The sequence below is a fragment of the Physeter macrocephalus genome, chromosome 18 (genome assembly GCF_002837175.3).
Source record: "Physeter macrocephalus isolate SW-GA chromosome 18, ASM283717v5, whole genome shotgun sequence".
Taxonomy (NCBI): Eukaryota; Metazoa; Chordata; class Mammalia; order Artiodactyla; family Physeteridae; genus Physeter; species Physeter macrocephalus.
This window is the reverse complement of record NC_041231.1, coordinates 105,733,056-105,740,089: the sequence shown is the minus strand read 5'-3', so window position 1 is coordinate 105,740,089 and position 7,034 is coordinate 105,733,056. Positions and strand designations below refer to the sequence as shown.

Sequence of the window (7,034 nt, the reverse complement as noted above, 5' to 3'; positions counted from 1 at the left end):
ATCAAAACATAAACAAAGGGCTTCCCTGGTGGTGCAGTGGTTAAGAATCCACCTGCCAATGCAGGGGACACGGGTTCGATCCCTGGTCCGGGAAGATCCCACATGCCGCGGAGCAACTAAGCCCGTGCGCCGCAAGTACTGAGCCTGTGCTCTAGAACCCTCAAGCCGTAACTACTGAGCCTGCGAGCTACAACTACTGAAGGCTGCATGCCTAGATCCTGTGTTCCGCAACAAGAGAAGCCACCGCAATGAGAAGCCCGCACACTGCAACAAAGAGTAGCCCCCGCTCGCCACAACTAGAGAAAGCCCGCACACAGCAACGAAGACCCAAGACAGTCAAAAATAAATGAATTAAATAAATAAAAACATAAACAAAAATATTTAAAGCCAATATATCTAAATATTAATATTCTTAATGCATTCAAAAATATTTGGTTGAGCTGATAGTCAACAATTTTTTGACCTACAAAAATTTTAATTAAGACGCAAGAGGGAGGAGATATGGGGATATACGTATATGTATAGCTGATTCACTTTGTTATAAAGCAGAAACTAACACACCATTGTAAAGCAATTATACTCCAATAAAGATGTTAAAAAAATGTTAATTACACATGATTCAATTTACTACTAAGACCTTACTGGATAAAGGGGTCCAGATTATTAGTAGAAAATACAAATGGCTTAAAACGTGAAAAATGTGTGACTTTACTAATAATTAAATAAATGCAAATACAAAGCACAAACAATCCATTTTCAGCTGTCATGATAGGGATGTTTAGAGAGTCCGCCTGTCCGGTGCTGTGTTTCTCTGGGAAACAAGAACAGTGCTGGAGGGAAAACAAGAGAGCACAGCCTTTTTGGAAAGCAAACTGGCAATAATGTAACAAAAAAACCCTTTTTTTAAATGTTCAAATCTTAGTTCTAGTAATTCCAGTTCTGTGAATTTATCCAGGGGAAGAAAATGTTCTGTCCAAAGATGTACATTGCAGTATCTGTAACAGTAAAAATTTGGAAGCAAACCCACGTCTAAGAATAAAGAAATTAGGCAGTAATTAGAAGCATGGAAAGCAGAGTCAAACAAACTTGTCTATGAATCCCTCTTTGGCTGTTTAAAAACTGTGTAATTTAGGGCTTCCCTGGTGGCGCAGTGGTTGAGAGTCCGCCTGCCGATGCAGGGGACACGGGTTCGTGCCCCGGTCCGGGAGGATCCCACATGCCGTCTATGCGCCTACTTTTAATTTCCTTCACTAAAAAAAAAAAAAAAAATTGTGTAATTTAGACAAATTGCTAAAACTCTGCACCTCAGTTTTCTTATCAATTTACATGATGAGAATAAACTTCTACCTCATTGGGCTGTTATTGGAATTACACTGAAAAATGTATATAAATTGCTTGGAACAGTGGAATGCAGAAAATAGCAGCTTCTCTGTATTATTATTATTACTTGGTCATCTTCAGTTCTGTTCAGCTATTGAAAGTATGTTCAAGCATAATTTGTAATAACAGAGGAAATATCATATTATGTTATATGAAAGATCAAAGCATACAGGTAGATAGAGATCATGGTCCAGACTCTGTAAAATATGCACAGAAAAAGAAGATAAGAATGCATGAAATGTAAGCCAAAATTTAACAGGGGTTGTCGGGGTCTCGGAATTAGGAGCGATTTTCCTAACGCGCTTTCAACTTCTGTGTCATTTCCAACTTAGTTATAATGAAAATGTGTTATTTTTTATCAATGAGAAGGTTAAATTGTATTTCCTCACACACAACACCTCTGGCGTCAGACTCCAGACAGAGCAGGTAACGTTTTTGTCCCTGGCTCCCAGGCAGGCTGGAAGGGCAGCTGGGACACAGGGACAGAGATCAGACCAACACCAGGGACACCTGTCTTCAGGGTCCTGGATCTGCAACCCTGGGGGTTGCAGTGGGGGGAGCGTCAGGGAGATCAAGGCTTCACGGTGGAGCCCATCACTCCCTCTCAGGATCCTGCCCCACTCGTGGTCCCCTGGTTCTCTGAGGTACTTTGGTTCCCTCTCCTGCTGCTGGTGGGATGGAATAATTCGGCCTAAATATTCTGTCAGCTCTTATCCCTTCTTATGGGTTCAATTGAGTCCCCTTCCAAATTCACGTGTTGAATTCCTAACCCCCGGTACTTCAGGATGTGACTTTATTTGGAAATAGGGTCATTATAGATGTAATTAGTTGAGATGAGGTCATTAGGGTGGGCCCTAATCCGATACAACTGGGATCCTTATAAGAGTGGAAATTCGTTTTCGTTTTTGTTTTTGTTTTTGTTTGGCCGCGCTGAGCGGCTTGCAGAATCTTAGTTCCCCAACCAGGGATCTAACCTGGGCCCCAGCAGTGGAAGCGCCAAGTCCTAACCACTGGACCTCCAGGGAAGTACCAAGAGTGGAAATTTGGACACAGAGACATGCAGACGGTGGCACTGCCTCCACACAGGGAGAACGCCACGTGAAGATTGGAATTACACTGCCACAAGCTGAGAAACTTCCAGAAGCCAGGAGAGAGGCCTGGAACAGCTCCTTCCCAGCCCTTCAGAGGGAGCCTGGCCCTGCCAATACCTTGATTTCAGACTTCCGGCCTCCAGACTGTGAGACACGAAATTTCTGTTGTCTCTGTTACTTGGTTACTGCGCCCTAGGATACGAATAAGGCCCCTGTTCACTCACTGCTGTCATCCCTCCCTCTTTCCTGCCCTCCCAGTGACAAAAATGAAAGTCCTCTGGATCAGATGAGTGTCCGGCTCCGGTCCAGCGGGCGGAGCGGGGAAGAACGCCCGGGCGCCGTGTGGCCTGTGATGCAGCGGAGTCGCTCTGAACCATCAGAGTCCAGCCCTAGGCGCTCTCAGCCCCACGTGGGGAGGCGCTCTCGGCCCCACGTGGGGAGGCGCTCTCGGCCCCACGTGGGGAGGCGCTCTCGGCCCCACGTGCGGAGGCGCTCTCGGCCCCACGTGAGGAGGGTGCTACGTAAACTCTTCCACCGGTTGCCCAGATGCCTCTTTATGGTAAGAATCTCCCTCCTCTTTCACTGAGTGGATTTGTATCCCGTCTACCATAAAAATGACAGAGGCAAACATCAGAGGAAAGGCAGTAAGAACATACCTAAACTACTGTATTTGTTAACTAATTAAGTTGGTCTGGATGCAAAAACAACGGCCCCAAATGTGGCTTAACTCGTTAGAAATTCACTTCCCTCTCATGTGAAAGTCCAAACTGGCATGGGGGACTTGCTAGTGAGGTCTGTCTTTGTTACAGGCTGAATCTTTGGGGCCAGTCCTGCAGAGTGCAGCCGGGGTTCCATGCCACTCCCATTGATGGCTTCAAGGGACCCCCCCCCCCAACGACATCACCCACCTTCACTCCCTCCATGCCCAACGTCAGGGGTCAGGGCTGGGTTACGAAGCAGATCGTGCAACTGTAACGTGAAGAAGAAAAAAGTAAGGGTTTACGGTGAAGAAGATTGGAGCGGCAGCCCTCATGGTAATTCACGGGTGTGGCAGACACATCGGTTTACCTCTGTCTACGTGAAAGCAAGCTTTTACTTCAACATCGTTCCAAAAACACTTAAATTATAAGCTGTAGGGAACACAGATGATCAACCCACTTACTTGTTAAATTTTTAAAATTAAACAATATGGGGGGGGGAACAAATTAGCTTCTATTTTTAGAATCAGCATCTCAGAGATTTTTATTGCCTACAAATAAAAATTGACTTCATCTAAATATCCACCACACCTTTTCCTCTGCTTTATCTCCATTGCCGTGGTATTGTCCAATGGTGCGTATGTACAAATAAAAATGTCTATCAATATCAAACAAAAAATATTTTTAGGCTCTTTAAATTTTTCGATTGCTTTCTTCAATGGACCTCGATTACTTTTATACTTTCCTCTTGTAGGGGAGCAAAATTTGTCAACCCGAAATGTGTCTCTTTGGCTTGAGGATTAATTTAGGCTGCTTATTTTTCAGGAACAGAAGACTCAGGAAGTCTTCCTTTTTACCACCTCCCACTTCCCCCTTAGCTGCCCGAAGAATCGAGACAAAAGGCCTGTTCCTGGAACAGAGCATCCCCAGAGACATCTGCAGAGTGTGGGCAGATGGGGTGGGGAAGTCGGCATGGCCCAAAGACCAGCGTCCACTCTGTGTCCCGCCGTCTCCGCCTGGCACAGCAAACAATTATTTACCAAACACTTGCTTTTCCACCTTCCTGTGAATCGCCTTCCTCCCCTTTGACATCCCAAACCTCTACCCCCAACATCTTCTCTGGCTTCAGCTAAAGATGGTGTTGAAGGTGGGGGTTTTGGCCATTTAGGCGAGTTACTCAGTCTCCCTGGGTCTTTCCCATGTATACAGGTTACTTGACTTTTGTTTGCTTTTTCTCCTGCTAATCTGTCTCATGTCACTTTAATTCTTAGGCCAGCCAGAGGAACCTAGAAGGGAAGAGGAAATTCTCTTCCTCCCATCATCCTTCAGACTCCTTCCTGTTTCTTTAAGTTTCGATCAGTGACTCACCCCGTCTCTCTCTCCACCTCGAGTGCGGAACACGGTGCTGGCACATAACAGGCACTCAATAAATATGCAGTGAGTGAACGAGTCCCTGTTAATGATTCTTAATATCTGGAATAAAGGCTCCTTAGGGAATGTGATGAAATCAGTGGATTCCCTCCTTAGGTAACTGAACCCACACACAAAGTTGCGTAACAGTTTCAGGGCTCATAAAACCCTATCCTCTGACCCCGGGGTTCTTTAGACCCCAGGTATCACATTAAAGTGTGAGCATTTTTGAAAGCACTAAAAGCTATTTGTTATAGGCTCCTGGTGTAGGAAGGGAAGATGGTCTCCGATATTAGATTTATGATCTGGTAATTTAAGACACACTCCCTCACTACTGATCCTATGGGCACCATCTATAATGAAGAAAGACCGTTGGAACTGGTACCCAAAGGGTCCACAAAACTAATTTAGCACAAAAGGCCCAAAGGGAGGCCATCTCCAGGCCTCCTGCCTGGCAACACTCCGCCTCGGGCTGAAAGCACCGCTGACATGAGGCACGGCGGCGTGAGAAGGATGGATGGGGAGTATTCCTTGTACCTGCTCAGCACTCTTTCTCAACGGACACTCTTGGTGAGGCAATTCTAGCCCAGATTTTCCTTTGCTTCAAGTGTCCCCGCGTTCTGTAAATGAGTCTTCTAACCCCCAGCCAATAGATTTGGACATTTGTTGTTTCTTTTCTCACACACTGGGGATATTCGAAATTTTTGACTGATCTTGCTTTAGGGGAAGTGCGAAAAGTAGGTCATGCTTCTTTCCCTAAATAGAGTTCAGGCAGATGGCTCCCATGTGAACTTTGGTTTCTATCTTGTAAACTTGGGAGCCGGCTTTTCTGGTAATAGTGGCCATACTTTGGTCTGTACAGGGGTTTCTCAACCTTGGGATTACTGACATTTGGGGCAGAATAATTCTTGGTCCTGAGGGCTGTCCTGTGTGCTACCCTGGCCTCTACCCACTGGATGGGTAGCACGCACACACACCTCCCGCCACCCTCCTGGTGTTGACGATCAGAAATGTCTCCAGACGTTGGCAAATGTCCCCCAGGGGGCAAAATCCCCCCCAGGTGAGAATCATTGCTCTACGCCAACGCTTGGTCCTTTGAGTCTCATAATTGTAAACTTGAGAAGCAAAGGATTTTAGACGTCCTAGGAGCAAAGCCACCTCCCGGAGGCCTGCCAGAGACAGACCACCAGTGACGCACCCTTCCCACACCTGGCTCAGTGCTCACCGAGATGACAAAAGGGAAACGAGAAAGCCCGGCTCCCTTGGAGGCGGTGGCTAGAGCTTGACGCCCTGTGCATTGGTTCTGCCAAGCTCCCAACTACCCCACAGGTGAGCTTCTGGGGGCAGAGAGAGCCCGGGGCAGGGGCCACATACAGGTCACACCCCCTTCAAGGGGAAAAGCAGCTCGCCCCCAGCAGACACATAACGCGCAAAGGGCGTGGGCCTAACTGCCGAGGGACAGGTGGCCCCCGTGGCACCTGGAGAGAGAACGCAGGTGTACTGCCCGAGTGCGAGGAAACACCTGTCTCCGTCAGGCACAGTCCGCTGTGGACCAGCTTGCGCAGCATCTCCCAGCGGCCACTGCAGGGAGCCCTGACATCTGCCCATCCTGCCTGCCCTGTCTCTGGTCTCACGGCCCCTCCCCTCCCACTCCCAGCACGCACAGACACTACTGGAGAACTCAGAAGGTGAGAGCACTGCTGCAGTACCCTCCGCAGCCTCCGCCCTACAGGAAAAGGCCCACCTGCGCTTCCAGAACTGAAAGCCCTGGGATGGCTCCAAGACAACCTCTCGCAGGCCCAGCTCAGCCCCGGGCAAGGGCTCAGCAGTTCTGACCGACCACTGCGCGCACAGCAAGCCAACCACCCAGGTTAAACCCAAACCCACAAAGACACAGAGATCAATATGTTTTAAATCACTCTGTCGAGCTCACGACCCGCAGGCAGCTTTCCTGCACCCCAGGCAGTAGGCTCAGCCACTGCAGCCCCCAACTAAGGGATCCTCTCTGTCTCATTTTTTCTCTGCGGTCCCGGACCCTCTAACTCCCCCTCCTGCTTCCACCCAAGCCCAACTCACCTCCACTTTTTCTCTCCCCATTCCTGGATCTTCAGTCCTTCCCTCCAGGAGCTGTTACAAAACTCTGTTCGTGGCATAACCACATCTGTGTGCCCGGCAGTAATCGTGTGAGTCTGGGGAGCCTGGTGTAAACGCCACCCTCATATTTGTGAAGGTTTACACCAAAGTGCTTAGGAGTATTTTGGTTTCCTCAATAAATGCTTGTGAAAAATGTTCTTAAAGAAAAACTGATTTTATTTTCCAAATAACCCGTTCAGGTTGTGACTGCTTTTCATTCCTAATTGATTTTTTTTTTTTTTTGTGGTATGCGGGCCTCCCTCTGCTATGGCCTCTCCCGTTGCGGAGCACAGGCTCCGGACACGCAGGCTCAGCGGCCATG

The 7,034-nt window shown here is 47.9% G+C and overlaps 1 long non-coding RNA gene across 2 annotated transcripts in view; it reads right to left on the bottom strand.

Annotated features, from left to right (window-relative positions):
• Window positions 1–607: 607 nt before the first annotated feature.
• Window positions 608–7,034, bottom strand: part of LOC129391536 (uncharacterized) — a 9,988-nt gene continuing 3,561 nt past the window's right edge. For both annotated transcript variants that reach the window (XR_008615801.1, XR_008615802.1), the window contains 2 exons: window positions 3,380–3,440; window positions 608–830 (listed from right to left, as the gene is read on the bottom strand). This is a non-coding gene — a long non-coding RNA (uncharacterized lncRNA). The remainder of the gene's footprint in view (window positions 831–3,379; window positions 3,441–7,034) is intronic.